The sequence below is a fragment of the Syngnathoides biaculeatus genome, chromosome 2 (genome assembly GCF_019802595.1).
Source record: "Syngnathoides biaculeatus isolate LvHL_M chromosome 2, ASM1980259v1, whole genome shotgun sequence".
NCBI lineage: Eukaryota > Metazoa > Chordata > Actinopteri > Syngnathiformes > Syngnathidae > Syngnathoides > Syngnathoides biaculeatus.
Genome location: NC_084641.1, coordinates 9,408,169 through 9,432,633, shown reverse-complemented (window position 1 = coordinate 9,432,633; position 24,465 = coordinate 9,408,169). Strand labels below are relative to the sequence as shown.

Genomic DNA, 24,465 nt, shown 5'->3' with positions numbered 1-24,465 from the left:
TCGAGTGAGGCTATATTGGAATCTTGCTAGCAGTTTTACGCTGCAAACTTTCCCTTTTAACATGTGAATCACGTTATTGACTTGAGTGTTATATGGATCATATCGCACTTTGTGCTTGAACACCAAGTCGCTTAACTTTGGTAACTTTCAAGTGACTGCACGGGTTCCAGACTGCCACACACAAAAAAGAGGACGCAAATCACACTGCCGACTTATGGGTTGTCAGATAATTTCCTAGCCGCATGTCGGCAATTACTCCATTGTCAACAACTGCTGTGTGTAATTATCAATCCAACACAAAAATGTATCGGGCCACTTCTGATGAAGATTCAGCAACATTCGGGATTATTAACGTGCACTTGTGAATTTAATGTTATTATTGGCGCGTTCCATTATTATTACTCTTACACTGACAGAACACTATGAATCCAAATCCCAATGCAATATGAAATACTGTTGCTGTTGTGCAATATTATACATGACTTAGATTTATAATATGTTTAGTTGTATTGTGTACTAAACAGCCATCCATTACATTTTCAGAAGCAGAAAAATATGAAAAAACTGTCTCTCCATATTTATCAGGAAACTTTGTTTGGTAGTTTTATTCGGTTCCGCATTATCTTAAGCATCAGCTGTTAAGCTATTTTTTCCCGGGGTCTGCAATTTACATTGCGACAATAAAATATGGAATCCAAAACATTACACTCTTATAAAACAATGGACACATTCCTCTAACATAAACATTTCAACAATTACATCCAACTTAAACAAAATAGGAACAAGACAAAGACATTACAACTCAGCAAGGCCATTTCATCGCCATGGGATTCTAAATTCACATCAGCTACTGAAGTTTCTGAGGATATAACATTCTTGAAGTGATTTTCCGAACTAGCCATTATCCATCCATCCATCCATCCATCCATCCATCCATCCATCCATCCATCCATCCATTTTCTTAGCCGCTTATCCTCACGAGGGTCGCGGGAGTCCTGGAGCCTATCCCAGCTGTCAAAGGGCAGGAGGCGGGGTACACCCTGAACTGGTTTTCCAGCCAACCGTAGGATCCAGAATATTATGTTATTGAATATAATTTGGGTGCAAGTTCCATTGGTGCGTTGCTCTATTTACGACGGAGCGCTGAGTTTATCTTTACTTTGGGATGAAAGAAGTGTTCCGTCATAGCGTGGCTGCTTGAGTTGTGATGTACATCCGTACTGAAGGAGAGCTTTTCATAGAAAGTATATACAGTATTTGAAGCTGTTTCTGTTAAGAAATTTCATAGGAAAATCATACACGCGTATAAAAATCAGTTTTTGACATCAAACCATGTGAGATTTTCGTCCATTTTTCCCAATATTTAACCTGTACCTATATGAGAACGCAACATGTGCAGCTTTATCCTGCACCAACTGCAGTTGTTTTTTTTTATATTGTAGAAGGAAATACAAATAAAATAATGACTGAATTATTTGTACCACGATTTTTGGTGAGAGGTACTTTGGACAAATTTTGATAAGAGACCAATTACTGGCCAGTTTACTGTATACCATGACAACTAAAAATTGGACATCATCGGTCAGTTTTCAATCAAGTCTTGAGCGGCCTAAACCAGCTTCCCCTGAGGTACCATTGTGATCCAGCTACAGAGAAAAAAAAGATTAAAATGTAAATTTTTGTAACAGTAACTTATCATGTATGATGTCCTATGCGGCAGCAATATTGCTCGTATTTTTTCTGTCATCTTTAGCTTCATCGAGGATCTGCCACAAGGCTGTGGCTGGTGTTCTTTTTTTTCTCTACATGCATGCTGAAAATTTTATATGAATTTATTATTTAGGAAATAAGATTGAACTTGCTAATACACTATTCTCTCTATTACTTCCGCCATTAGAGATAATAAATTGGTGGAGTATTTTAACCAGAGAAAGAGTTTTTGTTTTTAATCTTTAGGTATTGTGACCACTTTACAGATTTTCCACCCTTGCCTGGAAACGTTTTTATTAAAACATTCCTTAATTATATGCGGTAGCACAGGAGCTGTAATAGAAGCAATAGGGTTTAACTTAGTTTTTTATCTAGAAAGTCTACCTTTGGTGGCTTATTTTTACAGTTCATAATAAGCAATTACACTCAGTTGAATTTGAATATACATGTCTCAGCTTCCATATTATTTTTTCATTATTTTATTAGACAAACACTCACAGTATGTATACTGTATATTTGAAGATTTGAAGAGGCTTTTTTGAGGGGGGGACAAAACCATCTAAATTATATCTTTTTTAGGTAAAGACCACTGGTTGGTAAACTTTTAACTCCAACTACCACCTAAAATACTCACCTTTACAAACACTACTGTCATGACCACCTTTTATTAAAATAGAGTTGGACCAAGTGCAAATGATTTTCATTGTTGACATGTTAAATTATTGGCGGCACGGTGGAGCAGCTGGAAAGCGTTGGCCTCACAGTTTTGAGGTCCCTGGTTCAATCCCGGACCTGCCTGTGTGGCCTTTGCATGTTCTCCCAGTGCCTGCGTGGGTTTTTTCACTCTGGTTTCCTCCCACATCCCAAAAACATGCAACATAAATGGGACACTCTAAATTGCCCCTAGGTGTGATTGTGAGTGTGGCTGGCAACCAGTTCAGGGTGTACCCCGCCTCCTGACCGATGACAGCGGTGATTGGGTCCAGCACTCCCCGTGACCCTTCTGAGCATAAGCGGCTAAGAAAATGGATGGATGGATGTTAAATTATTGTAAGTCGCCATAACATGATGCACACCATTTGAACATCAATAATGAGCTTGGATACTAGACAAAAAAGAAACAGCAACAACCCTTAAATAAGGATCTAATCATAGAGTATTCCACATAAACAGGTGGCATGGTGGACTAGTGGTTAACACATCTGCCTCATAGTTCTGGCGTGTTCCGGTTTCCTCCCACATCCCAAAAACCCACAGTAGGTGGATTGAAGCCCATAAATTGCCCATGTGAAAGTGTGTGTGAATGGTTATTTCTTTCCACCACCACCAGGATGCCCACAACCCAGGTGGGGATAAGGGCTAGGGAAAATGGATGGATGGATAGATGGATGCACATATGCATTTTAGGGTGCTGTGGTAATGGTCAAGATACAGTATTATATACAGTATTATTCGGAGGTTTTGCTCTAAATTTAATTATTTGGGCTGTCCCATTTGATCTCTGAGATCAGAAATCGGTCTGATGTCAGCAAGAAAGATGAGTATCCGAGCGGATGGGATCTAATATCTCAGATTTGACACCTTAATACAAGCAGTCTGGTCCATGCTCCATTCCAGAACTTCAATCCAACAGCACCCAGATGGCATGAAGATCCCACGTGGTCATGACAGCAAGTTGCTAAGGTGCTAATATAATAGCAAGGAGGACTCACGAATGATTTGTGATTTGTTTCGTTTATGAACACTCCAGTTGAAATTAACTGTAAAACCGGAGTCGGGGAACAAAATATTTACACCAACTGTTCATATACATCACAGCCTTCCTTTCTTTGTTTTTGTTCGCAAAAATTGCAAGCTCAACGCTAACACAGAACAAATGAAAAAGTTAGCATTGAAATGGTGGGACTTGGATCTCTTAAAACCATTAATTTTGGTACGTGAACATTGTATAAGCACGTTAAAACATCCAATATAACAATAGTTCCAGGCACATATTCTTCAAACTGTATATTGCTGTACATGTGGAGAAAAGGGAATGACGTTCCCGCCGTATGCGGACAGCGATAAAGATAATGAATAAAGAATTGAACTTTCATTGTTGTTTTGGACTTTCAAAGTATAATTGTATTGATCATTTACTGAGACTGCTTTCATGGGGCGGCACGGTGCACGACTGGTTAGTGTCCAACTCTGGTTACACAGGTTGAAATCTGGTCTCACCTGTGTGGTGTTTGTATGTCCTGCAGTGCATGGGTTTTCTTTGGGTCATCTGGTTTCCTGCCACATCCAAAACTATGCAGGTTAGGTTCACCGAGGACTTCAAATTGCCTGTAGTTGTACATGTGAGTGCGAATGGTTGTCTGCTTATATGTGCCCAGCGAGTGCCTGGCGACCAGTTCAAAGTGTACATTGCCTGTTGCCCAACGATAGCGAAGGTAGAGTCCAGCACACCGGTGTAGCTAATTAGCACTACAAATTATGGAGGGAGGATGTTTGTCATGGTTTTGTTGTTTAGTAGCTATTTAATCTTGTCAAACGGAGCCCAACCCTATTCCCATATTTCAAATAAATTGCGGTGATGAGCAAATTCAACTATGGCCACTGCAGTTACAGTATTTTTTCAGGATTTCCCTATATAATTTGTGCTCGTTTTATTCATTTTTAGAACGTTCTTATTTTGAAGGTGACCAATGTCCAATAACTCCTGGGTTAACAATAGATGAGCATGTTTTTTTTAACACCTGGCCATGAATGAAGCACTAACCGCGCGAGTGTCTATGTGTGATCCTCCCGACTGACCTAACGGCATTCTAAGATGTCAATCTGTGGCCCTCCCGCCCACCTCCCTGATCTCAGTTATGTTTGATTAATGCTAATAACTGTTTGGAGACACACAATCCCTTTCCTCGCGATTCCAACCTTTGCAGGCTGCACGCTCGGTCATCTGCCCAAAAATGATCACATCAGCCGCATTGAGAAAATATGTGAATACCTGCAGACACGATTGCTTATCAGAGTGGTTGTTAAAATGTCTATTTCGACGCAAGCGCTTGTGTGTACATGTGTGAGCGACTGAGATCTGTGTGAAAAATCATTATCAAGGTCACTGTGAGCAGCCATGAGTCACATCTGGTCCCCTCACGGAAGCGACAGACCTTTCTCCGAACGGGCATTTTCAGAACCGAACTCACTGATCAGCCTGGGCTGAACCAGAAAAATGTCACCCATTATTTCAACAGCAAACTGCTCTCATGTAGCACCAATCAATTCATAATCCCGTTATGAGGATTAAATTCTTACACTGGCTTATTTGGATCAGGACTAACAAGAAATTAATTGAAGGGGGTTGACCCAGTAGGAATTAAACTCTGCAGTTCAGCTGGCAGAACAGACTGAGAAAAGCTCAGAGTGGGTGACAATACTTGTGATATAATTGGGAACATAACGCACTCGACTTGGCCGCCTGCACTACTCACATGTTGTCATCATCGGTAGCCGGAAGGACAGAATTTTCGGGTCCTGTATCTCGGAGCTCGGACGGGTGAGCCGGGTAAAACAAGAGCACACGCTCGCACGCACCCTGATGTGCTAATTGCTGGAGGTGTGTTCCTGAAATCCCAAGTAGGGCTCTCTTACCCAGAGATGTACAAAATTTCACGCAGCGCTGAAATGCTGCAATTAAAGGCTGACACATTCAGCCCCTCTCCCACCGTGTGTGGGATGGCCCGAAATAGAATTGCAGCCTTTCAACAGCGCACTCTCTAACACCCGCTCGCGCACCCCGCAAGATTGTGAGCAAGAAATGAATAGCTCCCGGCCTCATAAGCCTTTTGCGTTTTGGGGGATTTCGTCAGATGACGGGAGGGATCAGATGTAATGGTGGGCGAGGTCGAGCAGGCCACGAGGAAGTGGCAATCGTCCTGTGACCTGTGAGGGGCGGGGTGAGCGGTGCACGCGCTCCCTTGACTGCTGCTTCACGAGCGGAAAGAAATCCTCTTGTGTGAAGCCATTTACATGTTTTGCTCAAGGCCCTACGAGGCTGTTATCGTGGTGTGTGCGTGCGTCAGGTTTTCGTGGGAGTGTGTGTTTGTAAGAAAGAGGACAGAAGAGAAAGAGTCTGTTGCTATGCATTTTTACACGTCCTCCCACCGGTCACACCAAACACATTATGGCTGAGAAGAGGAACGGAGCACATACTACTTGGTGTTATTTTGCCGAAAACGAGCACTGCTTGATTTTTTTCCCCAATGTTTTATTTGCAAGGCTTTTTTTTTTCAAGTTCAATGGTACGACATTAATTTGCGATCATGACGGGAAAAGTACATGGCACTACTAGGAAGGACAAATATATATAAGCACATAATTGCAGTTCATTTGAAGAAGCAGTTCAATAACTATAATGTGTTTGTGTGTGCCAGAGTCACCTGACTTGGACTCAAGTGATGATTTTGATGACTTTAGACTTGACAATATGTTAATGTTAAAAGGCTTCCAAGACGACTTGGACTTCAACAGCCATGATTCAGAATCAGAATCATGACTTGACTCGGACTTGAACCCATTGACTTCAAAAGACTTGTGACTTTGACAACTAGAGCGCTGAGAAACCAACATGTTGTAGCTATATATATATATATATATATATATATATATATATATATATATATTATGGCTGAAAGCTTCAATATTTATTAGATCAAAGTGTACTACACAAGCATTGTAAATGTGAAATCAGTTTTTATTATAGTTTAACAATTAATACCCTGTGGTCATGCTGTGGTAGAGGAATTGACCAATCTTTTAGACTGCCCAAATTAATTGTTTCATTGAAAAAAAGTATAACATAAATCCACAATAAATGCGACAGCTTTCATTTTTTCTTTCCAGTGAATTCATTTGTTCTTCTGTCCCTCGCCAATTTGGCCAAGCGATGAAAAACATGTAAGTCACCTGACTCGTCTGTCAAGGCACCACTGTAGGTCTTATAAGTTTGACACACTGCAGAAAAAAGTGTTGTTGACAAGCCTGACAAATTTGAATGATTGAAAACATTCATATTAATGTCACAAAGAAAATGTAGGCCATCTTGTTAATCTTTGCTGAATCGGGAGCTATTGAGTCACCTTCGTTCATTTCTCCTACTTGTTGACAGGTCAAGATGGAGTTTGTTTCTCCGTAGTGGGGAAAAGCTCGACAGGAAATGAATGATAGTTGTTCATCTACAAACTGCAATTCTCAAGAGATAAAAACAGAATACAATTTGCAAATCATTTTCAACCTACAGTTTGTTCGATTGAAAACACTAGAAAGATAAGATGTTTAGTCACTGATAGAGTAGTGATACATTCGCCGGGTTTTGGTGCAGGCAGCGTGGGTTCACTTCCCACTCAGTGACGGCGCGAACGTGAGTGCGCCCTGTGACTAGCGACCACTTCAGGATGTAGTCTGCCTTTCGCACAAACTCAGATGGGATAGGCTCCAGCGCCCTGCAGGCCTGAATGGGCATGGGGACAACGTAGTTTACTGAATGTTCAAAGTGATGAACGTGATTATTCGGGGGGAAATATTGATTCATTATGAATTTGGTGCCTGTTGCGACACATTTAAAAAAATCTGAGACAGGGGACCACAAGACTGGGAAGGTTGTGCAAAGGACACTTCGGAAAACCATTGTCAGTTAACGCAATTGGTCTCTACATCTACCAACGCGAGTTTTAAGCCATGTACAGGACCAACAACAGCCAAAAACTGTTAGTACGTCTGGGCCCGAGCTCATCTGAGATGGATGAACGCAATCTGGTACGTATATGCTGTGGTGTGACGAGTCCACATTTCAAATCAATTTTGGAAATCAAGGTCGTCGTGTGCTCTGAGCCAAAGAAGAAAAGGACCATCCCGATTGTTATTAGCGCAAAGTTCTAAAGTATAGGGGTGTGTCTGTAAAGGCAAAATCTCTTTCTCGGGATCGTTCCTGCTTATTTCGGCGAGACAATGGCGAACGTGTGACAACTGCGGAGCTTTGTATTCAAAGAGTGTGAGCACGAGAAGTCCAGACCTGTGCCCCGTTGAGAATGTGCAGCACATTATGAAGTGCGAAATACGACAACGGTGGACCGCAAACTGACGAGAAAATCAAATTGTACATCAAGCAAGAATCGGACAGAATTTAAGAACGCTTTAACAATTAGGTGTTGTCAGTTCCCAAACACTTTTTGAATGTTGTGAAAAGGGAAAGTGATGTAACACATCCATCTTTTTGTGGAATATGTTTGAAATTCAAAATAAGTGAATTTGTACTCGCTTCGCTTTAAAGCAAAGTTACGTGTGTCCCAATGATCTACTGAAAGACGAGACTCAAAAAGCTTGAAATACTAATAATGACCTGAAAATGAAAATGAGTGGAGGGCCACTCTGGATATGATTCATTCTACTCTTTGTGTCATTGTTGAATCCTGGTTTTCTTTCTTTCTCCCCTCTCTCTTTTTCCCCCCAAAACAAGCTCTTTGTTGCTGTAGAATAATCAACAATCGATTAAAGACTCACTAGTTGAACAAAACCAAATGTTTGACTGTGAAGGGATGTAAAAAGACAACAAGATGAAGGGTGCACATGTAAACAGCCAAAGATCTGTTCTTTAAAGATGTTGAAGGGATGAAAACCTGAATGGCAGGGGCGTCAACCTCATTTAGTACTAGCTGTTTCCCTCAGAGGGACTTTATGACTGTGAACCCATAGAAATGTATAATTGCCTCATATTCTTACAAATACAGATCTAATTAACACATAACTACTTCTGAAATGAGAAGCTCATGAAAACTGTTGCAACATTATTCATTTTATTTTAAGAGGGGCACTGATTGCTAAAAAAATAATAAAATAAAATAAAATAAAAAAATAAAGCAAAGGCCGGCATGAATCAAGGTTAAGGCAATTTACAAATTTGCCATTGTGGCAAGAAACATGAAATTGACACAGGACTTGATTTCACGGGCACAGCATTTGCTCTGGCGGGCTGGATCCGGACCCTGGGCTTTGAGTTTGACACGCCCTTTATGGAAAAAATCAACACGCTCATTGAAATTCTTCAACATTCTTTCACAATGACTGCTAACAAGAACATTTGAACTTGGGAGGCTAACATCTGTGCAGACGCGCACGATAGCTAAAGGAGCCTTTTCATCATCGTATCGCATTAAAATGCGGCGGATGTGGCAAAGTTCAACCAGACAATCATGAAAATGAGTGAGTGAGTGAAGAATTAGTGAAAAAGACGATTCTGATACAATATACGTGTTACAGAGGTGGCGGGCTGCCTCTGGCTTAGAAACCACTTGAGCAAAAAAAAAGTCAACATGATCACGTAACATTTTTTGACTAATGAGAAAAACCAAATCTGTACAGCTGAAGGGCAAACACAAGATGTCACACCGGGATGGGCTTTAACTCCTTATATGGTGCGTGTATGAGAACTTATTATACCCACTCATTTGTATATCAGCTCTGCTTTTAGCTAGTGAAATAAGTAAATATACAAAGTAAGTTTCTAGATGAGGGTTTTTGCCGAAAGGAGGGCCAGAACATAACATTCAGATTACGTACGTGCAGCAACGTGAAGCAGATAAAGGGGAAACAATGGAGGTGAAGAGACAAAATGGGTGCAAGGGGAAAGTTTCTATTCATGACCCAACTGTAGATTTGAAGGCAGCCACACTTGGAGCTTTCGAATGTGAGAAAGCAGCTTTCCAAAGAAAAAAGCTTCAATATTTTATAATAGCCGGTATTTTGCTTCACCTACTTTGCTTCATCTACCGGTAGTATCAAAATCAATTAAAATGTGTCTCTATATTCTGAGCGTGTTTGATTTCTAAATTTGGACATCTTAACATGACTCACTGATGTACTCTGCTCATTTTGTTCTTTCAAAAATGACCAAAATCACTTTTTATGTCCAAAAATCAGCTAATGTTGCTCAAAGGACTTCTTTAATAAACCAACATTTTGTTTTTTTTACGATACTTTCATGCACTGGCCATGTTGATTAATCTATTCATTTGGAATGAACAATGTGGACCTGTGAGGAAATAAATGAAGACGCAAAAGCAGATATCTCCATTTTTGTTGTTTGTGTTGTTTCTTTAATTTAAATCAAAGAATCATCAACACGATTAAAATCAAAGAAACAATAAAATTGGATACTGTATATCTGCTTTTGCGTTTGAACTCTTCAAACATAAATTCTATCTTCTCAGTGAAGCTTACACAAATGTGAACTTAAATCATTGCTGTACAGACGATGAGCAGAACATAGCTGCTCCAAAGCCATTAGTAAGTGATTGAAGCTTTGTCTTGGTCATTTTGTAGCCCCCCCGCAAAGCCACGAGGAAAAGGGTGCACTCATCAAGATGGTGGAACACAATCAGAGTGAGTCTGAGTCATAAAAGAGCATGAGGACAAATCAAGCCCAAGTATAAAAAAAAAGACAAAATGCGCAAAAAAAAGCCCTCCTTCATTTCTGACTATGTTCCAATTTTATCATGACTCTACTTTAGCTTTATGTCTCAGAAAGACTCCAAAACAACACTAAAATATTTAAAAAAAAAAAAATCCCCCAGCAAAATAGAAGCCAGCCAAGTGTTTTGTGGAACATAATGAACTGACCTTTTGGGCATAAAATATCATCAATTTCACACTTTGTCCTATTAGATGCAAAGTTATGGCCAGAGGCATCCTTTGTGAGGTCACAGTGACTTTGTAAAATTCCACTTTTACAAGGAGGAGGGAGAGGGATGGCTCAAAAAGCTCAAGTCTTTGCCTTCTGATGTGCTGCAGAAGAATCGCACCGGAGGTTGACATTGACCAGTGCAAACAGGGGTCTTATTCTGCAGCTGAGTGCATGTTTCTTCACATTACTAATCAAAGACATCTAGAGATATTAAAATCTCAAGTCGGGAAGCCCCTCAGAAAAAGCATTTAGCCAGTTTCTCAAAAGCCTCTCAAATAGCTATATCTAATGGTTTGCGCTGTAATTGCGAAGTATCTAGATGTTGTCTCAATAGTTCATACATATTTACAAGGTTGTCCACATTAACATGATTTATTTTATTTATTTTGGGGGCGGGGTGGCAAAGTAATCCCAGACACTGAATGGAAAAAAGATGTCCACGTGAAAAAAAATCGCAGGTGATCAAGCACATGCCAAAGCAGCGGGTGCTACAGCGCCAAGCCATTAAAAATCAAACGAGCAGTGAGTAACCTATTATTTCCAGAAAGGGGAAAACGAGGTGCTATTCCTGAAAAATTACAGAAAGTTAACGTGGTTAAAAGCCAAGCCGAGTCATCAAGCCAATCACATGGCACATACAGAACAAGGATCCACATCCAAATCTAGAGATATTTAGAATCTTCAATGTAAGACATAAATCAAGGCTGGAGTCCAGATTCAAACCCCCGGACTAAAAACAATGAGGTAGATCTGCTACCCACTCCATGACCATGCAGCCATTATTACAAGGGTATTACTAACATAAATCTCCGAACTGGGAGGGATCAATATGAAGAGTGAATGAAGTTGGATGAAAAATGATAGAAACGAGATATTTCGTAGTGGCAGTAGGATGCAGCTGTCAGCGGGGAATTATCAAGGGGATGGAATTCATAAAGGCAGCCACCAGAGGGACGGTTAACATCATCTGGCTTTTATGTCAGTTTTCATAAACGCTCTAAAAATCTGTGCCTAATCTCAGATGGAATGGAGCGACCCATTCGAGAAAGTGCTGTCTGACAGGGTGCAAGGAAAACGGCTACTACTGCTGTATTTTGAAGTTTGTCAAATGCGGATCACGTGGGAGGTTCAGTGGTTTCTTTGGGTGACGACTTGTTCGCTGGCCGTGGGCTATTTGAACGGCCTTTTGAATGAGTGTGCCTACACGTCTAAATGAATGCCATTAATGATGTCACCAGTTTGACGGTGGAGTGAGTCCGCAACCTTTGGGCGGTGTCGCGCCGCAGAATATTACCTCACCTCCATTAATCAGCGGGACCAGAAGCAGCAGCCGAAATATTTACATCCCACCGTCAGGCCGGCCGAGTGTGGATCGATCCGCGTCTGTGCTACGACTGCAGACACTTGTGTTGGCTGCTTTGCTTTCGCTCAACTCCTCCCTGGATGCACATTGGAATTTTTAATTTTTTATTTTTTTTGTGGGGGGCGGGGGTAGTCTCCCTCTAACCATGCATAAACTGCACATTGATCCCGTCAGCATTTTCTGGGCTCCAGAGATAGTGTGGAAAATGCTGATACACACACTGCCACACACTGTGGTCAATCAAATTGAAAGCTGGGGCTTAAGCTCTTCTTCTGCCACTACGCCATCCTTTTCCTGTGCTTTCGCTTCACCTCCTTTTATCTGTTCATTCCAAAATGGAGTAAAGGGGCCACTGTCAATTGTCATTGAGGTCAGACAATAGGAGAGGTGAGGGGGAGATGCCTCCAAGGAATATTCCAGATGGGAATAGTGGACAGGAGTACCGAGGGGCAAAGGATTTTTTTCAAAGTAGGCAAAACAGGTTCAAGTTCTCATTCCCGAGGGAAATTGAAACCGTTTGGAGGCACAATTTCTCTCCTCAGCATGAAATTCATACAGTAAAAAAAGACTGTTGTTGTGGTCATTTTTCTTTTCTTGAGGTGCATAAAAATCTAAAATGCTGATGTACAGCCAAAAATCATACAGTACATACAGACACTGGTGTAAAATAAATTAGGATAAAGATGCTTAACTTGCTCATGCATGGCGTTTGTACAAATACACAACAGAAATTCTATGGGGAAGATTGGCCAAAAGATTTATGTGTGCAATAACAGGCGCGTGTGAACAGCAACACCCAGGATTGCGACTGCCAAATGTGCTTACGGAAATAGAAGAAATTAGTATGTGACGTAATTTATCAAATGATTGGATGGCGACCAGTTCAGGGTGTACCTCGCCTAACATCCAAGAATAGCTGGGATAGGCTTCAGCACGGCCGCGTCCCGAGTGACAATAAGCGCTACGGAATATGAATGAATGAATGAATGAAATAGGTAAGTAATATATAGAGAGAGATGTTTGAGAGCTAGCAATTGTTATTGTTTAAAAAAACTGTAATAATGAACTACCCAATTCTGCATCTTTATTTGTGAAAGTAGATGCACAAACAACACAGTGACCCTGAGGTGGTGGGGGTGGAGGGGACAGAGAGGACCCTCTCATACCTGGGCAGGTGCACCCAGGTATCATGTCACACGTTCCCAATCTGCACCTCTTTGATACACTGTGAAAAAAAACTGCATCTTTGTGATCATCTGTAGGGAGGTTTGTGTCCAAGATGACAGTGTGGGCTCTTTGTTCTGGCACTCTTGTGGTAGGTCTGCAGTCTCGGACTGCGTCACCGCTGCTGAACACTGCAGTGTGGCGAAATCGCTTCTCACAGCTTGATTATTTTTCTACCTACATATTAATACGGATGAGAACACATAGCCAATCAAAAAATTTTCTGACTTTTGAAATTAGAGACTGAAGAGATTGTCCCCCACTGTACATGCAATGATGCAATGTGATGATAATTGTGACCAAGTTATACAACAGTGGGAGCATATATGTGAAGACTGACTTGCTCTGCATCATAACTTTCTTTGGTGAGAACAAATTCCCAATTTAATTTAATCTGGCATTGGAGGAGGAGCTCCTGGGGTCCTGCCTGGACAGCCTGCAGTGGAAACAACTTTCATTTTTTGAGACTTTCAAGAACATGTTGTTTCAACTGACTGTACCATCACCATGGCAACAGAGGCCATCTGAAACATGCCACAAGACAGATTAAACAACGATCCAGCCATCCATTTTATGAACTGCTTATCCTCACCGGTGTTGCAGATGTGCCGGCTATGTTTGGGTGAGAAGCGGATTACACCCTGAACCGGTCGTCTGACCGTCCACTTGCAGGGCACATTAAAACAGGCAACCATTTGCGCTGACATTCACACCGACGGGCAATTTAGAGTCTTCAATTAGCCTACCGTACATGTTTTGGGGATGTTGGAGGAGTACCAGAGTACCTGGAAAAAATCCACACAGGCACAGGGAGAACATGGAAACTCCGCACAGTTAAAGCCGGATTTTAACCCGGGTGCTCAGAACTGCGAGGCAGGTGTGCTAACCAGTCATCTACTGGAGCACCCCGATTAATCAGCAATGATAAAAAAAAAAAAAAATGCAATTTCAGTTGCTGTTTACCCTTCATGGACCAACTGCAAAATGTCATGATTTCTCTTGCTTATATAAGTAAAAGGTCATGGCATATCTATTATTAAATGTCCAGGTCATAGGAGTATACATTATTAATAACCACAGTGTCATCTCAAACAGATCCCCCAAAACACCTCCCCCATTACACACACACTGGGTGACCCCAATCCTTATGACATAATTGTTAAACGAATTAGAAAATCAACCGGAGCACTCTGTATTCAGAAAAAAAAAGTCAAACGAGATACTGTCATAATCTCCGATAACCACATTAGGAAAAGGGAAAAAAAAACCATACTGAGCTCATCTGGGATATGTCAGAATACACCAAGTGTTGATAAGGTAATTCAGCCAAATACCAAGCATGTCAATTGAGAGAGGTGAACAAATAGCTTTTGTTGTATTGACATCATTGTGTAACATATGAGTGAGCCATCTGAACTTTCAGCAGATCAGCCACATAAAAGCAGCACACAAGCACAAGCGCGCTGTGAAAGCGCCGTATGGGGCACAGCAGCGAGAGCTCTGAGACACCCGCCCACCCTTCCTGAATCAGCCGTTTCTGTGGTGACCAGAGTGGTGATGCGGTGGGGGTGGTGTGCTCGCTGAAAGTGAAGAGACAAACATTCCAAATCTGGTGGAAGCAACATGAAGGTGGGGATGGATGACTGGATGGATGGATGGATGGATGGATCTTTGATAAAAAGACACGTCTGGGTCAACAGTCAGCTTCTACTGATTCCACAACATCACAGTCATTGAAAGATTGACAGTGGCACCCGCAGAGTCACAAACACTGTTCACCCATTCAGGGTCAGGTTTTCCCACAAAATCTTATCCTGCCATGTGGATTTTTTTTTTTTTTTTTTTTTACAAATACTGTACCTCCCAGTGCCTGTACACAAAGCAAGGCCTCATTCGAGTTCGAAAAGAGCCCAGTCCTACAAGTTGCGAGCTGAAAGCCGTTCTTTCCGCAACCGCTTGATTCCGTGCCGTCAACACTGACAGACTGTCGTTGCGCACCGATTACATCCCATGATGCAACAGCACATGAGACAAGAATTCTAACGTGGAGGAGAAGAGGCTGAATAAGATAAAAAGTGAGTGTTAGTATGAGCTCAATTATGTATTGCACAAATGTCACTTTGACATGTTAGTGGCACGGTGTTCAAGTGGTTAGCACATCTGCCTCACATTATCAGAGGAAATGTTCAAATCCGGCCTCGCCTGCGTGTACTTTGAACGTTCACCCCGTGCTCGTGTGGATTTTCTCCAGGCACTCCACTTTCCACCCACAAAAAAAAAACATCCATGGTAGCTTAACTGAAGACTCTAAATTGCCTGTAGGTGTTGTTCTTTGTTTATATCTTCCTCGCGATTGGCTAGCCAGCAGTTCAGGGTGTTGCCCACCTCTCACCCGAGGTCTGCTGGGATAGACTCCAACAAGACCCTAGTGAGGATAAGCGGTGTAGAAAAGGGGTGGAAAATGGATGGACTTTGACATGCTGTATTATGCATTAGGCCCACAAAAACAAGGTGTTCCATGTCATATGGGTCATTTAGTCCCTCTAATGGAATAAAGCCAATATTTTGGGCAGACTGTCAATTTGATAATCTTGTACTACACAGATTGTGTCCTGTCGATGCAACAACAAACAAGGATGAACGCAACCATTCTCTTGTGTAGCTCTGACTGAAGGCAGTAAGCTGAGGAAAAACAGACAAATTCTGAAATGTAAACACTTCCAGATTTCCGAGACAGTTGTCGATTTTACTGCTGTGTCCACACGCTGTGAGCTGCAGTGTGTGTGCATAATGCTTCAAACAATGTTGTCCGCCTAAAGCGCAGCATTAAAAACGGCGCAGTCTTTATGTTTTCCCTTTTGGATTCCAAACGAGGCTGAGATAACGGCGGAAGAGCCGCTGCTGAAATGGTTCCCACTCCACCCACTCCCCCTTTCAGGGACACTTGGATTTACACAGGGGGAAACGGGATATCAGACAGATTCACTCCTATCAGAGGCCGTGCTTTTCCCAAAGTCCCTGTGGTCTTTTTCACATGTCACTCATGAGATAAACAAGCCTTCGCACCCACATGAAAAACACTACAACTCCTTTTCTCACCTTGTAATGGATGCACCTGTTTCAGTGGGAAAACTTTCAGCAATTTCATCTCCAAACTGAAGGCGTGCTTGTAAATAAGCACAATTGTGCGAATGTCGGAACGTACACTTCATTACTGAATAGGCAAGTGAGGCTGAGGTTCCTGAGCATGTCAAGATTCTGCAGAGACTCACCTGCTCGTATGGCAGCTCCCGGCGACTGAGAGGCGCAGTGGGTTGGAGCGGGTCGCTTACACTGGACTTATACCCACAGACAGACTGGCTTTTGGCCGCAAGGCGCGCACAGCTCGCAGCTCTCTCTCCCTCTTCCCGACGAGAAGCTCTGCCCGTGCTGCCTCGCACCTGAGTGTCGCAACAGCAGAGGGGAAGCTGGGGCTGCAGGCTGTCATCACTCTCTCTCCATCCCTCGCACTCCCTCTCCCCCCCCCCTCTCTCTCTTTCTCTCTCTTATTTACATGAAGTTCTCTCCATCTGCAGATCTCTCCTTTTGTGATTGTTCAAACAACATGGGTGTGGAACTGGAGAGCCTGTGGGTGAAGTCTATGCACCCACCTCCTATTCATCCTTCACACCCCCCGACCACCGACCCGTCCGCCTTCATCTTGCCAGCCCCTCACAAACCTGTTCAAATGAGTCATCAGCTTTCAGCCAATGGTGGCGGTGATGCGCAGCCTTGGATTAGCAAAACACAAGTATTGATGTTCTCATGTGCTGAGGGAAAAATAAATCAAATGGATCTTTCACATATATATGAGATAACCATAAAGGAAAAAAAAAAAGATTCAATTGCATTTTTATCCCCACAAACAAATAATGAACTCAGGTTTCACAGATTACCCTTTTTTAGTGTCTAGTAGAGATTTAATCAGATAGCCGACTAGTCCATGAGTCGACTGCAGTAATTAGTGTTGACGTGCTAAACGTCAAGAAAACTAATCACAGGTTTTATTGAATTCCAACGGGGCAATTACAGAAGATGTTGGAATTGCTCTTCTGTAAAAAATAAAAATAAAAAAATAGCCATCATACATACGTGCAGGTCGGAAAGCATGAAAATAAACTGGGGGTGGATGTGAAAAGCTGTTAGCCTTGCTAATTGTTGTTATTTTGATTGTTGCTAGTTTTACATGACTCACACCAGTGGTACCTCAGGACACCAGTCGAGGAACTGCTGGAGGGAAACTCCACTGTCGTATAATAATAATGCACATGAAATTTTGTGTGGGTAAAAACCAGGTCATTGAATGTCCTCTTTATGGAACACAAGAGGAGACCACCAGGTTTGTTGGATATGAACATGCGCAGGGTGCCCGATAATTACAACTACAATTAGCTTAATGGTAAATTGTATTTTCAAACAATCCCAACATGAAACTGGTGCAGTTGGGGATCACAATATTGTGCTTAAAAAAAGATAATCGATTAATCGACTTCAGCTTTGAATTTCACCACATTGTAGTTAATCTTAGCCGTTTGACCCCTTTCATCTAAGTGGGACATAAAGTTTATTTTAAGGCTACAAAAACGCTGTTGTTATTAAAACAACAGCACTTCTTCTTCTTCTTTTCCTTTCGGCTTGTCCCGTTAGGGGTCGCCACAGCGTGTCATCTTTTGCCATCTTAGCCTATCTCCTGCATCTTCCTCTCTAACCCAACTGCCCTCATGTCTTCCCTCACCACATCCATAAACCTTCTCTCTGGTCTTCCTCTCGCTCTTTTGCCTGGGAGCTCCATCCTCAGCATCCTTCTACCGATATACTCACTCTCGCCTCTGAACATGTCCAAACCATCGAAGTCTGCTCTCTCGAATCTTGTCTCCAAAACATCCAGCTTTGGCTGTCCCTCTAATGAGCTCATTTCTAATCCTATCCAACCTGGTCACTCCGAGCGAGAACCTCAACATCTTCATTTCTGCCACCTCCAGTTCAGATTCCTGTTGTTCTTCAGTGCCACTGTCTCTAATCCGTACATCATGGCCGGCCTCACCACTGTTTTGTAAACTTTGCCCTTCATCCTAGCAGACACTCTTCTGTCACATAACACACCAGACACCTTTCGCCAGCTGTTCCAACCTGCTTGGACCCGTTTCTTCACTTCCTGACCACACTCTCCATTGCTCTGTATTGTTGACCCCAAGTATTTGAAGTCGTCCACCCTCGCTATCTCTTCTCCCTGTAGCCTCACTCTTCCCCCTCCACTTTTCTCATTCACGCACATATATTCTGTTTTACTTCGGCTAATCTTCATTCCTCTCCTTTCCAGTGCATGTCTCCATCTTTCCAATTGTTCCTTTGCATGCTCCCTGCTTTCACTGCATATGACAATATCATCTGCGAACATCATGGTCCAAGGGGATTCCAGTCTAACCTCATCTGTCAGCCAATCCATTACCACTGCAAACAGGAAGGGGCTCAGAGCTGATCCCTGATGCAGTCCCACCTCCACCTTAAATTCCTCTGTCACACCTAAGGCACACCTCACCATTGTTCTGCTGCCATCATACATGTCCTGTACTATTTTAACATACTTCTCTGCCACACCAGACTTACGCATGCAGTACCACAGTTCCTCTCTTGGTACTCTGTCATAGGCTTTCACTAGATCCACAAAGACGCAATGTAGCTCCTTCTGACCTTCTCTGTACTTTTCCACGAGCATCCTCAAGGCAAATAATGCATCTGTGGTACTCTTTCTAGGCATGAAACCATACTGTTGCTCGCAGATACTTACTTTTGTCCTGAGTCTAGCCTCCACTACTCTTTCCCATAACTTCATTGTGTGGCTCATCAACTTTATTCCTCTATAGTTCCCACAGCTCTGAACATCCCCTCTGTTCTTGAAAATGGGAACTAGAACACTTTTCCTCCATTCTTCAGGCATCTTTTCGCCCGCTAGTATTCTGTTGAATAAGTTGGTCAAAAACTCCACAGCCATCTCTCCAAATTGCTTCCATACCTCTACCGGTATGTCTTCAGGACCAACTGCCTTTCCATTTTTCATCCTTTGAAAGTGCCTTTCTGACTTCCCCCTTACTAATCATTTCCACTTCCTGGTCCTTCACTCTTGCCTCCTCAACTCTTCCTTCTCTCTCATTTTCTTCATTCATCAACTTCTCAAAGTATTCTTTCCATCTATTTAGCACACTACCGGCACCAGTCAACACATTTCCATCTCTATCCTTAATCACCCTGACCTTCTGCACATCCTTCCCATCTCTATCCCTCTGTCTGGCCAACCTGTAGAGATCCTTTTCTCCTTCTTTCGTGTCCAACCTGGTGTACATGTCTTCATATGCCTCTTGTTTAGCCTTTGCCACCTCTACCTTTGCCCTACGTCGCATCTCGATGTACTCCTTTCGCCTCTCCTCAGTCCTCTCTGTATCCCACTTCTTCTTCGCTAATCTCTTTCCTTGTATGACTCCCTGTATTTTGGGGTTCCACCACGAAGTCTCCTTCTCCCCTTTCCTACCAGATGACACACCAAGTACTCTCCTGCCTGTCTCTCTGATCACCTTGGCTGTCGTCGTCCAGTCTTCCGGGAGCTTCGGTTGTCCATCGAGAGCCTGTCTCACCTCTTTCCGGAAGGCCGCACAACATTCTTCCTTTCTCAGCTTCCACCACATGGTTCTCTGCTCTACCTTTGTCTTCTTAATCTTCCTACCCACCACCAGAATCATCCTACATACTACCATCCTATGCTGTCGAGCTACACTCTCCCCTACCACTACTTACAGTCAGTAACCTCCTTCAGATTACATCGTCTGCACAAAATATAATCTACCTGCATGGTTCTACCTCCGCTCTTGTAGGTCACTATATGTTCCTCCCTCTTCTGGAAATAAGTGTTCACTACAGCCATCTCCATCCTTTTTGCAAAGTCCACCACCATCTGACCTTCAAAGTTCCTTTCCTGGATGCCGTACTTACCCATCACTTCTTCATCGCCCCTGTTTCCTTTACCAATATGTCCATTACAATCTGCACCAATCACAACTCTCTCGCTGTCTGGGATGCTCAGAACTACTTCATCTAGTTCCTTCCAGAATTTCTCTTTCAACTCTAGGTCACATCCTACCTGTGGTGCATAGCCGCTAACCACATTATACATAACACCCTCAATTTCAAATTTTAGTCTCATCACTCGATCTGATACTCTTTTCACCTCCATGACATTCTTAGCCAGCTCTTCCTTTAAAATAACCCCTACTCCATTTCTCTTCCCATCTACTCCGTGGTAGAATAATTTAAACCCTGCTCCCAAACTTCTAGCCTTACTACCTTTCCACCTGCTCTCTTGGATGCACAGAATATCAACCTTTCTCCTAATCATCATGTCAACCAACTCCTGTGCTTTTCCTGTCATAGTCCCAACATTCAAAGTCCCTACACTCAGTTGTAGGCTCTGTGCATTCCTCTTTTTCTTCTGACGCTGGATCCGGTTTCCTCCTCTTCTTTGTCTTCGACCCACAGTAGCTGAATTTCCACCGACGCCCTGCAGGTTAGCAGTGCCGGGGGCGGGCGTTGTTAACCCGGGCCACGACCGATCCGGTATGGGATTCTTTAGATGAACGCTCATATTTGTTTGGCACAGTTTTTACGCCGGATGCCCTTCCTGACGCAACCCTCTGCATTTATCCAGGCTTGGGACCGGCCTACAGATTGCACTGGTTTGTGCCCCCATAGGGCTGCATTTATATTTATTTATATTTATATTAAAACAACAGCACAAAACAATATAATTTTAAAATCTATTCTAAAAGACTCCACATACAGTATTCATCTACACTGAACAAAAGTAAGCTTCTTTCGGCATGTCCTGTTTAGGGGTCGCCACAGTGTGACATCTCAGTTGAATGCTCATATTTGTATGGCAGAGTTTTAACGCCGGAGGCCCTTCCTGACGCAACCGCTCTCGGGGACAAAACCTAAAAAATACTGAAGTCATCAAGGTGGGTACAGTTACCAAATAAATATTCATTCACTGCATCTTTGGGAGTTCAGCATTTATCCGGAAAAATCCAAGTACAGTACACAAATGGTCATTATGTCCACGTTACATGCCTATCTGCATCCACGGGAAGCATTCATCAGTTTGTTTCATTATTGGATCCTAGGCTTCCACGAAATCAAAATTTGTTCTGCAATGTGTCTGACTGCTACTACTCCCTGATGTAGCGACATGGAATATGAATATGTAAGGTGATTTTTCTCCTAGCTGCCCAAAGTACCTTACCGTGTTTCCATATTGCCACACGTTAATACCCTACTGGTAGAAATAAAATACATGGGGACTACCAGCGCCGCTAAATAATAAGCTCAGTAAAGGACACATTCATGCAGGTCTCTGCAAGTTCAACTAAAACGGTTCTACTCACTATGCAGGGAGCTAAGCTGGCACAAGTGGCTTAGCTCAGCTTGGCCTCATAAAACTGCAGACGGTAAAACAGAGCAGAAATGCTCCCAAGAGGTTGGTTTTATTTTAGGGATCCAAATCCAAATCCAGCTCTCCATCCATCCATGTTCTCATACTTGTCCTGTTCAAGGTTCTAGTCATCACAGAACTGACACAGAGACGGGAACACACGTGATCTCTTAACACTACTGCATTTCACAAAGAACAATACATGTTGGAAGACCCGATAAGCACATGCATAATTGTCATGCAAAGCAATTAGAAAGAGCTGATCATTTCTGACAGATACAAAAATGTTATTAAGCTCAAATGACAGCCCTCTTCTTCGGCACAGCTGCAATTATGAGGAAGAAGGGGTTGTAATTTGAATACCAAGGCAATGAGACTTGAGAGTCTTTTGGCAACAGGTAACCAAAAAAAAAAAAAAAAAAAAGAAATGTTACCAAAGAATGTCACTGTATGATAAAACCGATCCATGCTGTTTGGCATACGCACACACACAGAGACAGTAAAAGAAGAAGCAGTGAAGTAAAAGAGCTAAATAGTTGAGGGAGACAGGAAGCAGTGACGCTGATTCCTTTTAAGTGTGTAGTGCTGCAGAGTAGCTATTAAAGACGTTTCCTCACCACCTAATTCACCATCAAATACAGCACAAACAATAGAATAGGCCGTGGGCACCACAGCCAGATGATCATGACAACTCCTCTTGTTAATGCTCAGTAGAGGAGAAGATTTTCAATCGATCCTTCGTCGGCTTAAAAACCCCGCAGAGGCCTGAAAAAGAACCCTCAGAGGACATTACAACAAAACTGGACCGTTCAAGCATATCGAGGTGCCCGGATTTATTGTGTAACTTCAGCATACAATAGTAATGACATCATCCAGGATGGACAGGGCTTGTCTCTCGGTGCTATCCCGGCAGATTCCAACGTCTCATATTGGGCCCTGGATTTCAATCGATATGGACTTTTGAAAAGAACAATAACAACAACAAGAACAACAACTGATGAGTACACATTATGTTGACAATTAGTGCAACACTATTCTATTAAAATGTGTTCCAAGGTGTGTAATCTGAAACCCAGAATGCAGTTCACCTTCCCGCTGTGCCCATTCATGCAGGATTCCATTTTCTCCAACGGGCTTTTAAAGCTGCAATGGATCAATCACAGTGGCCTGGAAGCTTGTCTCTCTCGTCCCCATCAATGGACCATTTTCCCGGGTTGCTGGTATTATAGTACTTCATCAGTTCCCGGTTTAAGAAGAGCTGAGATTAATGTCCCTGGCGGTGAGCAGGAAGGCGAGACCGAAAAAAAAGTGGTAGAAACAACTGAGACCACTGATGTAATACAGATTACTCAAGGGGGATCCGGGTCCTCCCGGATTACATTTTTGTGAAATGAGGCCTGGACTGGCCCTGGCTAAATGTGACGTAGCTCTGATTATTTTCCATTGCTGTATTTTTTTTTTTAGAACCACAAATCTCTCAGCTGTGAGCATGCAGGCATCAGTTTAAAAAAATACAGCAGTTTGACAGATAAATGAGTTGGTTGCCAGGTCCAAAGGAATCAAATCCTTATATGCAAGCAGTAGGGAGAGGATAAGTGCAGAGTAGGAAAGCAACGGCTGGTGATCCGAAGTGGAACACATAGTGTGTCAAGCATGGTGGAGATAGAGTTAGGGGATGGGCTTTAGGGCATCGTTTCAATTTGAGTGATGACAGTTTCAGAATTTGCTTGATTGGTTTGTAAACATCACACAAGTAATTGGTCTCCGGTAGTTGAAGCTCCCTTGATACGACCGGAACTCAGTATTTTGACACGAAAAGTAACTTCACAAGGCACCATTGATTTTTATTTTTAAATGGATGAAATGGTGGTGGCATGGTGGAAACTGGTTGGAACGTTTGCCTCACAGTTCTGAGGACCAGGGTTCAAACCCCAAGCCCACCTGTGTGGAGTCTGCATGTTCGGGTTAATTGAAGTACCTAATTGCCCATAGGTGTGAACATGTGAGTGTGAATAGTTATTTATTGGTGCCCTGCTTGGCTAGCAACCATTTAAAGATGTACCCCGCCACCAGCCCAAAATATAGTTGGACAGGCTCCAGCACTCCAGTGACCCTTGCGAGGATAAGTGGTTCAGAAAATGGATGGATGGAACCACTGATGAGCGACTAGTGGTTGGTTGAGCTAAAACCTGGTACAGTTCACACTACTTTCCAAGATTGTGAAGGAGCTGCTGGCTGGATCCCAGAAAAATCATTGAACACTAGGCCAAAATTGGACAGTACTCATTTCCTCTGGGCGAAAACACATTTTGCTGTTGAACTGTGAGCTTTTCTGTTACACTTTTTAGAAATGACCCTCTACATGAATGGCAAAACATATCCATTTATAGGTAGTGTTATTTTGCGTCACACAAATGTGAATGCATACAACCCAATCCAACATGGTGATGAGTTGAGTATGTCCCAGTGTGCCTTTTCCAAATAACTGTCCTTTTCCAGGTATCTTTTACCTGGATGTCACCCTCTGTGAACTCCAGAGTTAAAAACAGAACTGTGCGCTTACAGCTTACACGAGAAGATTAATTGAGTGTTAGTTTGAGGACTTCTATGCTTTTTGTTCCAATAAATACCATGATTTGGCTGTACATTTGGACTCGCTGAATGTAAACGAACAAATGAAAAATTCGGCTTGGTTACGGATCATGGGATTCAAAATAAAGCCGTCACACTAAAGTCACATATAGTACTTTCTATTCCCGTCGGGAAACCAGATACCCGGATACAGCTATCCTGCAGCCAATCATACTGCAGCAGGTTATGTCATGGCTACAACATGCGTGGGATTCCTGAAAATGCCTTAAGGGTGTTAACACAGCCGACTTTCTTCACTGCCAATCAGAACAGCTTCTTTTATTCAGTGAAGTGCAA

General features: G+C 42.6%; 1 protein-coding gene across 1 annotated transcript in view; it reads right to left on the bottom strand.

Annotated features, from left to right (window-relative positions):
• LOC133494407 (prickle-like protein 2) overlaps positions 1–16,519 on the bottom strand; it is a 32,793-nt gene extending 16,274 nt beyond the window's left edge. The window contains exon 1 of the mRNA XM_061808210.1: positions 16,292–16,519. The gene's annotated coding sequence lies outside the window, so the exon portion shown is untranslated. The remainder of the gene's footprint in view (positions 1–16,291) is intronic.
• Positions 16,520–24,465: the final 7,946 nt, after the last annotated feature.